Below are 16,504 nucleotides of genomic sequence, written 5' to 3'. Positions count from 1 at the left end.
GATAGTACTGAGTTAAGGAGGGCGATGATAGCAAATGATTTCACGCACGGGCTATGTAGAAGATATGGATGCGAGTTTTTAGATGTGTGGGGTGTGTTTGGCGCAGAAAAGATTTGTATAAGAATGATGGCCTGCACTTGAATTCATTTGGCATCAGAAACCTGGAGAAATTACTTCTTGGTATGAGACCCAATGCAGAGAGTCAGGGAAACTAGATCATCAAGGGAGGAATGGGAAAAATATGTGTGAAAGATGAGCTATATAAACGTGATAAAGATATGAATGCCTTTGAACATGGTTATGTATGTGGCGAAAGAGTGGAAAAATATGCTTTGGGTTCGGACCTTTTAAGTATGTCTGGGGAGGGAAAAGAGAAAAATTCTAGAACAAGATCAAATAGATTGCATATATATAATTATAAGAACAGGCTAGGTCATAATTTATTATGTCTATACACAAATGCCAGGAGTATTAGAACAAAGGGGTTGAGTTTGTTGCTTTATTGAATACGATGTGGCCTAAGATTGTAGGTATTAGTGAAATATCAGAATCAGTGGGATCGAGTGTAACGGATATAATATTTTTAGGAACGACAGAAGAGATAAGAGAGGAGGGTGAGTGCTACTAATGATATCAGATGACTTAAGTCCGATTAGGATAGAAATACAAGAAAACAATGATGGTAACAATGTCCCATATAACGATGAGTTTGAGTCTATCTGGTGTGAAGTGGAGGTTAACAGAATGAAATATATGGTGGGGTGTTGCTACAGACCTTGTGGCTCAGTTGTAGAGGACGAAGAAATGCATCGCCCACTTTAGCCTTATGGGTACCAAGCGAATGATCATTATGGGCGACTTTAATTTTCCAAATATTGATTGGATAGAAGAGAAATCTCATGATCAGAAAGAACAGGAATTTATTGAATTGTTGCAGGATAACTTTCTCAAGCGGCATGTGAAAGAAGGAACTCGAGGTCAAAGAGTGTTGGATTTGCTCACAGCGTCAGAAGGGATCTCTGCCAAGAATATGGCTATTTTATCACCAATTTGACAGCGATCATGCTGTTCTTTCTTGGGAAGTATCTACTTGTATTGAAGCTCCGATTAAAACAGACTACACGCTGAACTACAAAGCAGGAAATTATGATCAACTTATAAGAATACTATCTTTGGTCCCATGGTATCAGTTACTGAATGGAAAAAATGTCAGCAATGCATCGGCGTCTTTGAAAAAGTGCTTGAATGAGGCGGTATCTCAATGTATCCCTATGGTTCGAAGAATAAATAGGTTGGAGTGAAATGGATGTGCAGCCTTATTAAGCAAGAGATCTGCAAGAAGATGATGATGTGGAAAGAATATTGTGAGAATAAGAGTGAAAGGAGTTATGAAATATATACAGCTCAGGCCAGAAAAGTAACGAGTATTGTGAGAAAAGCTAAAACGGAGTAAAAAAAGAAATTGGCCATGCAATCCAAAAGAATTTTATCATTATGTCACGAGTAAAATAAAGAATGAATGTGAAAGAATAACTTTACTGAATGCAGATGGTACACGAGTGTCGGAAGCTAAGGAGATTGTTCAGTTAATGAGTGCTCACTTTGCTAAGATATATCAACCAGGTGTATGTAGCATGGTATACAGTGCTACTGCTACATTGGATGAAGAGTTAGAGTAAATGAAAATGAGGAGGTTGAAGAGCTCTTGCATAACCTGGATAAGAATTTGTCAATAGGGACAGATGGAATATCAGCCGCCCTTTTGTTAAAGGAATGTTCAGCTGAATTGGCTAGGCCTTTCACACATTTGTATAACTTGAGTCTCAGCTCAGGAATGATACCACAGGAATGTATGATAGTTCCATTGCACAAGGGTGGTGCAAAAACTGACGTGCCTAACTACCGACCTATTAGTATCTCTGGTGTGGTAGTGAAGATTTTCGAGAAGTTGGTAAGAACTCGCATACAGAAATGGGCAGACAAGCATTCTATACTCTGCAGGGAACAGCATGGGTTTACTAAAGGAAGATCATGTTTTAGCAATTTGCTCTATTTTATAACAATGTTACAGCCGAGTTGCATAAAGGGAATGGATACACTATGATAATGTTGGATTTTTCTAAGCCATTTGATAGGATACCACACGACAGGCTGTTGCATAAACTGGAGAATATGGGATTGGAATATAATCTATTGACTTGGATCAGGGGATGGTTGACAGACAGATATCAAAATGTGGTATACAGTGGGTGTGAATCTGCTAGATTTAATTTAACCAGTGTTGTACCTCAGGGTTCAGTCCTTGGGCCATTATTGTTCAATCTATACATTAATGACATCAGTTAGGATCTATCATCAGATTTACAACTGTTTACTGATGATATGAAGATAGGCAGGGCAATCAGGGATGCTACTGACATTCAGCAATTACAAAATGATTTGAATAGACTGGAAATGTGGGCAAACAAAAATGGCTGTCAGTTTACTGTTAGTAAGTGTAAAGTTATGCACTTTGGCATGATTAGAGTTCCAGCGGCATATTATATTAGTGGGGTTATGCTACAATAAACTGAAGAGGTATTGGTGGATAAGAATTTAAAGTTCAAAGGTCCCATAGCAAAAGTTGCAAATACAACTCAGAAGATAATTGCTATGTTGAAACGAACCCTGACATGTAAGGATAAGGAAATAATTTTGCCTCTTTATAAGGCTTTGATAAGACCACACCTGGATTACTGTGCACAGATCTGGTTTCCTGGGTTCCAAGGAAGCTGTGGAAATGGTGCAAAGAAGAGTAACAAAGATTATATCCAGATTACAGGATTTAGATTATGAGGACAGATTGCGAGTATGTGGGTTGCAGACTTTGGTTACAAGGAGAAAGAGGAATGATATGATAGAGGTCTATAAACTTTTGAATGGGTGTTAGAGCATTTCAAATGATGAAATTTTTCATTATATGGAAGATGGGGAGAGAACATGGGGCATCTGAGGACGTTAAGGTTGTTCTCAGTCAAGAAAGGGGTAAGAGTTAGGTTCTTCTCCCAGAGAGCAGTGAGTGAGTGGAATAATTTGTCCTTAGGGGGTAGTGAGTGCACTTAGTGTTAATTAAGCAACGGTATGATAGCTAGGATGGGTAATTTACAGCCTCCCTCGATGAGTCCTTGACTCCCTGGAGGTCTCAGATAATAATAATAATAATTTCAAATGACCGTGTTCGCATTTTTCATAAAAATGGAGAAAAACAAGTTTCGTGCAGTGATAAAACACTTTTATTTGAAGAAGTGGATGGTCGTGCAGATTAAAGTCGAGTTAGATGCAGTTCATGGGGACTCTCCACCAGCATTAAAGACTATTTATTTTTGGATAAATGAGTTTAAATGTGGTCGTAAGACTACCGAAGATGAAGTGCACTCTGGACGCCCCACTGAGGACACTAAGAAGGAAATGATTGACAAGGTATTATTATTTCCATAATAATACCATGGATTGACAAAATCCATGGTATTATTATGGAAGAATGCTGAATGAAAGTGCATGAGATTGCTGAGATTGTAGGCATCTCAACTGAATGGGTGTATAATATCATGCATGAAAAATTGCACATGAAAAAGCTGTGTGCGTGATGGGTGCCACAATTGTTGACTGTCAATCAAAAATGCATGCGAAAAGACATTTCGATGCAGTGTTTGGCGATATTTAATTGTAACTCACAGAATTTTTCACAAATTTTAAAAAATCCTGCAAATCCTTAAGTTTCATACCAGGAATCCAGCATCTACAGTCACAAATTGACACAATTCTTGACTGTAGACAAAACTTGAATCCACCACTACATACCTCAGTCCAAGCAGCAGTCAAAACAGTGAACAATGTCAGGCGAAAGAGCACTGAAAAAAAACAAAAAACCATTTTGTCAGTTTGGAAGGTGATGGCCACTGTTTTTTGAGATTCCAAATAGTCTATGATCATTCCTTGGGAATCTCAAAAAACAGTTAAGACAATAACAGGAGTTTATTATGCATCATTGTTGGACCATTTAAAAGAAGAACTGAAGAAAAAATGGCCAAGAGATTGGCACACAAAAAAGTGCTCTTTCATCAAGACTATGCACAATCCCAAACATCAGCCGTCGCAATAGCAAAATTGCATGAATTGAGGTTCGAATTGGTTCCACATCCACCATATTCTCCAGACTTGGCCCCGTGTGACTTCTTGTTCCCAAACTTGAAAAACTGGCTTGGTGGGAAAAAAATTTCTTCGAACGAGGATATCATCAAGGCTGTCAATGACTATTATGCACAATTTGACAAATCCTACTTTTTAGATGGGATGAAAAAAAATTGGAAACTCGCTGGACCAAAGGTGTAGACCTTGATGGAGACTATGTTGAGAAATAAAGGTGATTTTTTCCAAACTTTTCAAATAACCCTCGTATAAAAGAAGCACTCCTAAACAAAAATAGGCTAAACAGCCATAAAAATAATATTTGCTTAGAGGAGTAACATGGTAATTTTCCCAGAAATAATACCTGCAAAATCTGATGTTTAACTACAGTGCCATCATGGCTTTGCTAATCTTAAACAGATAACAGTTTTTATTATGTTTCACTCAATCAAGCCCATTAATAAGTGACACAATTTAGAACTAAGCTTTCCTGTATTTTTCTTTTTTAGAGTCGCATTTAATCTTGTTGTACCTTCATACATATTTCTTTACATGCATTGTTCACCTGATGATGCCAATTTAACTTTGGCAAAATATTAATAGTAATATTTAAATTTATTTAGTTATAATTCATTATTAAAAAATTACGGAAAGAATTACCATATTATAGTAAAACTTCAGTTTAATATAAACCAAAATAATCACTGGATGTTTCGACTTTCATATCAACTTCATCATCTGGAGTATACAAATATACACAAGAAACAAGCTACGTTGCAATCTACATAGAATGCTCAAGTCACACTAATTTCGTCAACCATTAATATTACTGGCTTGATCTCTCACGAAAAAAACTTACATCAAAGCTAGAGTTACAAATCATGAGCAATGAGCTCTTACATAATTATTCACAGATAAATTAGAATAAAAACAATAGGGATAATAATTTTGGCCAATAAGGGCTGAAATTATTGCTCTGACTCCTAAAGTAAGAGTTTGTTGGAGAACATGAATTAGTTATGTGGGCTGAAGATATACAATCCATATGTTTGGATTAGTTTGAGTGATCAAAATTTCACAGGCTTCCTTAAATTTGCATTCATACCAGGTTTTTCTATCAGGAATGAATTTGCACTCATACCCGATTTACCAAAATTGTTGAATCTGAGAGTGTTATTTGTGCTCTTTTTTTAAGAATTGGAAGTGTGCATCTAGTTTCACCAGTATAAGATGCACACATTCAGTAAACCTCGGGAAGGGGGGAATAATTGAAGGAATTACCGTATATTATCGCGTATAATGCGAAAAATTTATAATAAAAAAATACTACTTAAAGTTAGGGGTTCGCATTATATGCAGATCCTAAAAAATATAACATATTATTAAACTGGTGCACATAATATATACTACCTAATGCCTGTGCAACCAAATCTACTTGACCCACTCGCATTCAGCGACCGAGTGCGCATTTTATCTGCTCATAAAGCCAGTAATGTAAGTAGTGCTAATGATAGAGCACAGTGAGATAGATAGAGCACAGTTAGGTATATCGGTTTAACCACAGTTCATTTTAAATATTATTCGTTAAACAAACCTATCCTGAAAATGAGCCAACAGAAACGTACACATTCATCTTTTGAAGCAGGATTTAAATTGCGTGTCGTGCAGTTTGCAGAAGAACATAATAACAGTGTTGCTATGAGAGAATTTGGTGTAGCAGAGAGTAATATTAGACTTTGGCATAAGCAAAAAGACAGTCTTGAAAAAATTACCAAAACGAAACGTGCCCATCGTGGAGATGTAGCATCCTTTCCAGAACTCGAAGAAGAGCTAAATAAATGGATTTTGATGCAACAAGATGGCATTATAGTAACAAGAAATGCAATTCGTTTTCGAGCTCTACAACTCAAGAATGGTAAATTCAAGGACACACCAGGTGTTTCATCTTTTCTTGCTTCACCTGGGTGGTGCAACAGATTTATGGAATGCAAAGCATTAACATTACGACACCGAACAAAAATTGCGCAGAAGTTACCAAAGCAGGCTGAAGAAAAAGTGGAGTCCTTCCATAAATTTATCATAAAATTACGGAAGTGTCACGGATTATGAACTTTCCCAAATTGGCAATATGGATGAGACACCCATGTACTTTGATATGCCTGGGAATCAAACAGTAAACTCAGTTGGTGAAAAGGGTGTCCTCATAAAAACAACGGGACATGAAAAAATGCATTTTACCGTTGTTCTAGCATGCATGGCAGACGGAACCAAATTAAAGCCAACAGTGATATTTAAAAGGAAGAAAATTCCGAAGCACATGAAATTTCCACCAGGTGTAATTGTTCGTGCCAATCAGAAAGTTGGATGGATGAATACAGTTGTGGCTGGATCAAGTATGGAACATATGTCCAGGTAGCTTGCTACATCAACAAAAAAGCATGCTAGTCTGGGATATGTTCCGGGTGCATTTAACGGAGGCAAGCAAAGAGGAAAGCCAGTGACCTACGTACAGACCTAGCAGTCATACGGTGTGGTCTAACTTCCGTTTTGCAGCCGCTTGATGTCAGCTTGAATAAGCCGTTTAAAGATCACTTACGTGAATAATGGAGAGAATGGATGTCATCTGGTTTGGTAAAGATGACAAAGGGTGGGAATTTTCAGAAGCCTGAGATCACCCTAGTCACCAGCTGGGTTAAAGAACATGGGATTCGATACCATCTGAAATGATTCAAAGCTCATTTCTTAAATGTGGAATAAGTAATTCAATGGATGGATCCAAAGATCATGTCATATATGAAAGCGAGGATGATGCACAACAAAATGGAGAGCATGAATACAATGACGACAACTGCTACACTGATGACACAATCACTACAGATGAATTTATAAATGAAATGTTTGATGACTCAAAAGATGAAGAAGTATTTAAAGGATTTTGACATTTTGTTTTAAAATAAATATTTCTTTATTTATTTTAAAACTTTCATACCAGGTTTTTCAAACCATTAATCTTTTTAGGAACAAGATTAACAGATCGCATTATACGTGGACATGGCATTTTAGGGCTAGTTTTCAAACAAAATTTCTAGTTCGCATTATACGCGATAATATATGGTAAATATGTTTAATAATTTACATTTTGTAGAGTGCAGTATGTGTGAGATGCATTTGTCGCAATAATTAAAGGATATATGGAAGAAAAGTAAAACTTAGAGCAAGCATGTATTAAATGCTTCAAAAGTGAGTGCTAGTTAGATGACGAGAACAAAGCAAATGTTAGTAGAGTGGACACTATCAACAGCTGGATCGTAATTAATGTTGAATGTGCGGTGGTAAAAATACAGGAGAACAAAATGGACATAACTAAAGAATTGACTTAAATATGGTATGTTATTTTTAGAGGGATCTGTGGAATAGTATAATTATTAAAAACAACACATAAGTCAACAGTAATAACTTTAATTATTAAATAAGGTAGATATTTCGTACTAAAAATAATAGTACATCTTCAGCGTTACAAACAGATAGGAATAGAATACAAATAACGAATATTCAGTGGATAACCTATTAAAATACAATGGTGTCGCAAGCTAGGAAATGAAAGAAATTATTAAATAATTAATATTTAAGATAATTAGTTTTCTAATGATTATATAAAATAAAAGTCGCCCAGATCTTCGAGAGAGAGAGAGGCAATCATTTCGATTTAAATTCGGTCGGTGTAAAAAAGCTTCACAACTTTCTTTAAAGAGGCATTCATATTTGAACCTGCATCTATGAAGTAGAATAGCTTTATCCCACTGGATATTATGGGTAGTGGTAATACTGTGTTGTGCTAGACCAGACTTCAGAGGTTTGTTGTAATCAATATAATATTGATGTTCTTTAATTCTTTTTTCCACAGAACGGCCAGTTTGTCAAAATAATAAACATCACATTCACAAGGAATTTTGTAAACGCCAGCCAAAGACAGAGATGACACTTTATCTTTTGTAGAAGGCAATAAGGAAGAAATTTTGTCGATAGGAATATAAGTGGGAATCAATTGGTACTCTTTTAAAATTCTACCTATAGGTTCTGAGATTCCTGGAATGTAGGGGATTGGAACTCTGCGAACTGTTGAAGAAACCTTAGGTATTGAAACATAAGATTCAATTATCTGTTGGATTTGATTAGGGTGGTAATTATTAGATACCATTAACTTTTTAATAATGGAAAGTTCTTGTTGTAAGATTTCTGGAGAAGAGCAAACTTTATGTGCCCTATTAATTAGAGATTTAAGAATGCCAAATTTTTGAGATGTATGGTGAGCAGACTTTTTACGAATGTATCTGCCAGTAAATATGGCTTTCAAAAGACGCTTATAGATAAGGTACCAGAAGAAGTTCGAGCAAGCAGGATGTCCAAAAATGATAAAGTATCACAATTTTCCTTTTCCATGGTGAATTGGATATGTGGATTGGATGAAGGCTATTTATCTATTGTAGAAAGGTGGAAAGCTCATCATCAGTATGTGACCAAATTTTCGAATTTGTTATCCATTCAGGTTATTTTAGTTGGAAAAACTAGTTCTACAAAGAAGTTGAAGGTACTGCCATGGGTAGTGCTTTGTCTCCACCTTTGGCTAACTATTTTTTGAAACAATTCGAAACGACTATGTTTTCATCCATTCACCCTCAACCAACTCTTTGGTATCGTTACGTCGATGATGTTTTTGCCTTTTGGTCACATACTGAAGATGAGCTTTCCACCTTTCTACAATAGATAAATAGCCTTCATCCACGTATCCAATTCACCATGGAAAAGGAAAATTGTGGTACTTTATCATTTTTGGACATCCTGCTTACTCGAACTTCTTCTGGTACCTTATCTATAAGCGTCTTTCGAAAGCCACATTTACTGGCAGATACATTCGTAAAAAGTCTGCTCACCATACATCTCAAAAATTTGGCATTCTTAAATCTCTAATTAATAGGGCACATAAAGTTTGCTCTTCTCCAGAAATCTTACAACAAGAACTTTCCATCATTAAAAAGTTAATGGTATCTAATAATTACCACCCTAATCAAATCCAACAGATAATTGAATCTTATGTTTCAATACCTAAGGTTTCTTCAACAGTTCGCAGAGTTCCAATCCCCTACATTCCAGGAATCTCAGAACCTATAGGTAGAATTTTAAAAAAAGTACCAATTGATTCTCACTTATATTCCTATCAACAAAATTTCTTCCTTATTGCCTTCTACAAAATATAAAGTGTCATCTCTGTCTTTGGCTGGCGTTTACAAAATTCCTTGTGAATGCGTTGTTTCTTATTTTGGACAAACTGGCCGTTCTGTGGAAAAAAGAATTACAGAACATCGATATTATATTGATTACAACAAACCTCAGAAGTCTGGTCTAGCACAACACAGTATTACCATTACCCATAATATCCAGTGGGATAAAGCTACTACTTCATAGATGCAGGTTCAAATATGAATGCCTCTTTAAAGAAAGTTGTGAAGCTTTTTTACACCGACCGAATTTAAATCGAAATGATTGCCTCTCTCTCTCTCTCTCTCTCAAAGATCTGGGAGACTTTTATTTTATGTAATCATTAAAAAACTGATTATCTTAAATATTAATTATTTATTAATTTCTTTCATTTCCTAGCTTGCGACAACATTGTATTTTAATAGGTGGTCCACCGAATATTCGTTACTTGTATTCTATTCCTATTTGTTTGTAACGCTGAAGATGTACTATTATTTTTAGTACGAAATATCTACCTTATTTATTAATTAAAGTTATTGCTGTGGACTTACGTGTTGTTTTTAATAAATATGGTATGTGCACGCAGGCACTAACAAAAGCAAATGAGGAAGAAGGCAAGAAACTAATGTTGTTCATAAAGTCCTAATGGTGCCCCCCTAGTGGGCTAACTGGGTTGTCTTGGCTGTTGGGCTGAAGTTCTCATGATGTAAGTCTACCAAATTTGGGGCAGTCTCATGCACCCAAATTTGATGAGGTTTGAATGTTTTTTAGAGCTGCTGATGATTCCATGAATAATCTTTCGTACTCGAACTTGATGTGGTGTATTATTTTAGTTTTCTTCCAATGAATTCTATGGCAGGTATTTATGGCATAGTCTGCAAGCCCAGAGTGGCTGTACTGGTGAAACCGGATGTAGTCTTTGTGATCTGAAATCCTGATATTCGCTGTCCTGCCTTTTTGGCCAATGTAGGACAATTTACAGCTGCAAGAGACCTGGTATACACCAGGTAGGTCAATGGGAAGTGGTTGGTCTTTGATAGAGCGGATAAGGGATGCCAACTTTTTATATGGTCTATAACAAGAAGTTAGGTCATATTTTTTGAGGATATTGGTTATTTTCTCAGAGTTGCCCCAGATGTAGGGGATGGTGATAGATTTAGTGTAATCTTTATTGTAAAGGGGGGGGAGGGGAGTTTGCGGTTTACTGGTTTTAGTATTTTTTGGATTATTTGGGGGTTGTAGCCACTGGCTAAGAGAGTGTACAGGATGTGGTTCGGTGGTTAGGCCATCGTCACCTGAGCAAATTAATTTTGAACTGTTATATAGTGTTTTTATAACCCCCATATTGTTGAAGGGGGGGGGGGGTGTTGGTGAATGTATCTGCCTGTATGGGTGGGTTTTCTATAAACAGAGAAAACCAAAGATCCATCAGGCTGGTGAGTGATTAGAGTGTCTAGAAAGGGGAGGGTGTTGTTTTACTCTTGTTCCAAGGTGAACTGGACCCTTGGGTGTTGGTTGTTTAAGTGTGTTAGAAAGGAGTGAGTCAACACATGAAAAAATATGATAACTTGATAAAGAATTCTACTTCTGTACCACAACAACCACTCAACACTGTAGTCAACTTCTCTTCCATAGTTTTGAAGCCCGAAGCACTTACCGCACTTTCATGTGGCCGCAATTTCACCCTAGCTCCTAAAAGAATACCTGTCGAGGAAATAATGATCCAAATAGAACGTGCGATTCGCAACCTTCCAACCATATCGCCAACAACGTCAGACTGGATGAAGCAGGTGTTCTCACCAAAGCAAGACCTCCAAAAACCAACTTATCCAAAGACGAATATGCAACTCTACTAGAAATGAAAAAAAAAAAAAAAAATAGTAATCACCAAAGCTGATAAGGGAAACGCCATGATGGTTCTCAACCACAAGGACTTCACAGGTCAGCATAATGCTTTATTATTAGACCATACTACCTACCTCCCTAGTGAATATAATCCTACCAGCTCTCAGATTAGAACTCTTCACAAACTCCTTAAGAAGGTAACTTCTGGGCCTGTGGAAGTTACTGACAAACTTAAACCTTTTAACTCTAGACCCCTCCACCCCCCCGATTATATGGACTTCCAAAAATACATAAACAAAATGGGCCATTACATCCCATAGTGGATGCCACTGATTACCCCACATATAAATTAGCCAAACATTTTGCCAAAGCACTCAACACACTATACTAGCAACACACCATCACATATAAAAAACCTCAGCCCACTTCAAAGCCAGTATAGAAAACCTCTCACTCCAACAAACTGACATAATGGTCAGTTTTGACGTTTCCTCCCTATTCACAAATGTTCCATTCAAGGAAACCCTAGAGTTCATCCAAGCCAAATTTCTGCCCGATATCTCAGCCCTATTTCAGTTCACAATGAACTCAGGCTATTTCGTTTGGCAAGGAAAATTCTACAAACAGATAGAGGGAACATCCATGGGTTCACCACTTTCCCCACCCTTGGCCAATTTCTTTATGGAGACCTTTGAATTGAAAGCCTTAAACTCTGCCCCACAAAAACCCACTATTTGGCTTCGATATGTGGATGATGTTTTTGCTATTTGGCCACATGGCTCAGATACACTCCACTCCTTCCTAACACACTTAAACAACCCACACCCCAGGGTCCAGTTCACCTTGGAAAAAGAGCAAAAATACCTCCCCCCCTTCCTAGACATTCTAATCACTCACCAGCCTTATGGATCTTTAGTTTTCTCTGTTTATAGAAAACCCACCCATACAGGCAGATACATTCACCAACAATCACACAACCCTCCCCCCCCCCTCACAACAATATGGGGTTATAAAAACGCTATATAACAGGGCAAAATTAATCTGCTCAGATGACAATGCCCTAACCACTGAACTAAACCACATCCTCAAACACTTTCTTAGCCAATGGCTACAACCCCCAAAAAATACTAAAACCAGTAAACCACAACCCCCCCCCCCTTCACAATAAAAATTACACTAAATCTATCACCATCCCCTACATCTGGGGCAACTCTGAGAAAATAACCAATATCCTCAAAAATATGACCTAACTTCTTGTTATAGACCATATAAAAAGTTGGCATCCCTTATCCACTCTATCAAACACCAACCACTTCTCCTAGACCTACCTGGTGTATACCAGGTCCCTTGCAGCTGTAAATTGTCCTACTTTGCTCAAACAGGCAGAACAGCGAATATCAGGATTTCAGAACACAAAGACTACATCCAGTTTCACCAGTACAGCTACTCTGGGTTTGCAGACCATGCCACAGATACCTGCCATAGAATTCATTGGAAGAAAACTAAAATAATACACTGTAGCAAGTTTAAGTACGAAAGATTATTCATGGAATCATCAGCAGCTCTAAAAAACATTCCAAACCTCAACAAAATTGGGTGCATGAGACTGCCCCAAATTTGGGAGACTTACATCATGAGAACTTCAGCCCAACGGCCAAGACAACCCAATTAGCCTGCTAGGGGGCACTATTAGGACTTTAGGAACAATATTAGTTTCTTGCCTTCTTCCTCATTTGCTTTTGTTAGTGCCTGCGTGCACATACCATATTTGTATGTTCCTGAAGATGGCAATGTGACGTTGCCGAAATATTGAAGGTATTCATTAAAGTTTCCTTTAATTAATATCCGTTTTATGTGTGTAAATTCCTTAAGTCAATTACCAGTTATGTATGACCAATGTATAAGCCTTGCTACAAGAATAACTAACGAATTAGGATGCTTGAATGTCCTTCACAGAACAAAACAAAAAATTGAAAAGTTAAAGGAGTGGGAAGAGAAAGGAGCAGGTGGTATGAAACAAGAATTGAGACCATGCAAACATATGAGAAAAACAAGTTAAGGAGAAAATTATGTACTCAATGATCATGGAAGTACTTAATGAAAGTGTAACAAAATCATGTTTCCTAATGCAAAAATTAATGATATGAGTAATAGAGAGAGACCTCAGAAGAATTCCCAGTTCAGAAAGGTGTGAGATAAGGCTGTGTCTTTTCTCCGATTCTCTTTAACCTGTACAAAGAAGAAATATTTAATAAAATTAGTAACCTCAAAGGAATCACTGTAGGGGGCAGAAATATTAATATTCTAAGATATGCAGATGACACGGTTCTTCTAGCTGAAAACAAATATGACCTCAAAACTCTTATAGATGAAACCCTCAAGGACAGTGAACAGTATGGCCTCAGTTTCAACTTTAAAAAGACAAAAATCATGATAATTTCAAGAGAAAAGGAAATACCAAAAATAGGCATCAATATAAAAGGAAATAAATTAGAACAGATGCAAACATACATATACCTCAGACACGTGATCACAGAGAATGGCAGGACAGAAGATGAAATTAGAATAAGGATTGAAATTGCAAGGTCAACTTTCAACAGTATGAAAAATCTACTTACATCTAGAGAATTAAATCTGAAAACAAGACTAAGAATCTCCAAATGCTACATGTGGTCTACATTATTATATGGAGTAGAGACACAGACATTCTCCAATCTGAGTGTGAAAAAACTGGAGGCCTTTGAAATGTGGATGCTGCAAAGAATTATGAGAATATCACGGAAAGACAAAAAGACAAATGAAGAGGTACTAGAGATGGTAGGCGTAAACAGGAGCCTGATGAAAGAAATTAAAAAGAGAAAAGTCAGCTATTTTGGACATATTCTGAGACATAACTGCCTACAAAGGACACTTCTCGAAGGAACTGTTGAGGGAAAGAGAGGAAGACAAAGACTGGAGTGGATTAAAAATATTGAAGACTGGACATATCTCTCATATGAGGAATGCAGCAGAGAGGTGCAGAATAGGACATGGTGGAGACACATGGTAGCCAATCTCCTGGAAGGAGAAGACACCTGACAGGACAGGACAGGAATGCAATCCGGATGCAAAAAAAGGTAATGTGAAAGAATTAAATATCTTGGTTGACACTAATGATCTGAGAGGTGAGAAGTATTCTATAAGGGAGGATGTAAAGGAGTTATTAGACGAAGCAAAAACAAAGAGTGAGAGGGCAAAGATTGTAAGTCTCCTGCCACACTATGATAGAGGTGAACTGAGGAAGAGGACATTGATAGTAAATGCATCGATACATAAGTTGTGCAGAAAGAATTCTGTAGGATTTATGGATCTGTGTTTGATGGAAAGAAGGATTTGTATAATGCACATCTACATCTAAATGGTATTGGTGTTAGGCATCTAGAGAAAGTTTTGTTCATCGAGCATGATGAATTGCAAATTCAGGAAAATTTCAGCAATCAGAGTGGAAGCAGTTGAGTGTGTGAAGGCACTCATGAGGCAAGTTAGTTCAAAATGACAAAGTACAAAATCTAGCCTCTAAAGCAAAAATACTGAGTAGGGTAGTCAATTCAGGATTGTGGTCTTAAAGGGATGCTACTACAATTTTTATATACTAATGGAAGAAGTATCAGGACCAAGAGAGAGGAGTTTTTGGAATTGGTCAGTGCAACCTCACCAAAAGTTATATACATTAGTGAGACTTGGCTACCAACAGTGATGTAGTTACAGGGATAGAATGTGAAGTGTTAAGTATTTTCAGGGACGATAGAGATGATAGGATGGGAAGAGGGGTACTGATGATAACAGATGAATTGCAGTCAAAAAAGAATAGGAGACAGACAAGAGGGTGACTGTTCATTTGAAGTGGCATGATGTGAGATCAAAGCTAATAAGATAAAATATACAGTTTTTATATAATGAAACCTGTGGTGATTTCATCACTAAAAACAACGTACTAACCACAGTGATAACTTTTAATACGTAAATATTTCATCCCAAGTATCTTGGGACATCATCAGTACAGTAATTCAAACAATACTAGGAATAACATACAGTTAGGGCACATGATTACAATGGAATCTCAATATGCGTGCAGCAACGTGTTACAGAAGTAAATTAAAAATATAACTGAATAAAAAATAAAAAAAAAAAATTAACTTATATAAAGATTATTTTACACAATTTTGTATGACAATTTACCATACTTTAGGAATAGTAAGAATGTCGTTGCAGTTTAAATTTGGTCTGTGTAGTAGGGCTTCAGCACTTTCTTTATATAAAAGTTCATGTTTATATAAAGATCTATGTAAAAGTTTCTACTTTTCCTAATGGATCCTATGGTTTGGATTTTCAACTCCGTGTTGAGAGAGACCAGATTTCTGCTGTTTGATTTGCTAAGTTTGGTGATAAAGAAGACCCCAAACTTATCACCAAACTTAGCAAATCTATTTCTAGAACACTTGGAAGAAAATATTTTCACTTTTGAACCCAAACCAAAAATTTGGCTATGATATTGAAAGTTTATTTCTCACTTGGTTAGAGTATAATAAATTTAGTTTAATCCTTTATCCAAGTGTGAGCAAACAAAGTTTGCACCTGAAAGTATCTTCAGGACTGGGGCAAGGTGGTACAACACCAGGACACTCCTTGCAAAGGTGGAGCAAGATACCAACACTCCTCCTATCTCAGTATCTCCCATAATGCAAAACACATCTCCTTGCGGATATATCTAATGTTATGCATTAAGGGATGATGCAGGATACAGGAAACTGGATCAATTAGTGATCTTATACACTCTGGCCATCCTTCAACAAGTCGTTCAACAGAAAACATCGAAGCAGTTTGTGAGAGTGTTGCTGAGAGTCCAGGAACATCAATTTGGCACCGTGGTCTTGAATTGGGCATTTCGAGAAGCTCTCTACAGCGTATTCTCATGAAAGATTTGCATCTTTATGCTTACAAAGTTCAATTGACTCAAGAACTGAAGCCTACTGACCACACACAGCGAAGAGAGTTCGTTGAATGGATTATGGAACAACAACAAGTGGATGCTTATTTGTTGAAATCATCTTCAGCAATGAGGCTCATTTTCATCTTGATGGCTTTGTTAATCGACAAAATTGTCGCATTTGGGGTTCAGAAAATCCACAAGTGATTGTTGAGAAACAAATGCATCCACAACATGTCACTGTTTGGTGCGGATTTTGGGCTGGAGGCA

The 16,504-nt window shown here is 37.0% G+C and overlaps 1 protein-coding gene across 2 annotated transcripts in view; it reads right to left on the bottom strand.

Moving 5' to 3' along the window:
- Nucleotides 1-16,504, bottom strand: part of LOC150094045 (uncharacterized) — a 1,005,660-nt gene that overhangs the window by 771,858 nt on the left and 217,298 nt on the right. The window lies entirely within an intron of this gene.

The sequence above is a fragment of the Typopeltis vanoorti genome, chromosome 23 (assembly GCF_054136105.1).
Source record: "Typopeltis vanoorti isolate ZY-2024b chromosome 23, IOZ_Tvanoo_1.0, whole genome shotgun sequence".
NCBI lineage: Eukaryota > Metazoa > Arthropoda > Arachnida > Uropygi > Thelyphonidae > Typopeltis > Typopeltis vanoorti.
Note: the sequence above shows the minus strand (reverse complement) of the source record. Positions and strands in the feature narration are given on the sequence as shown.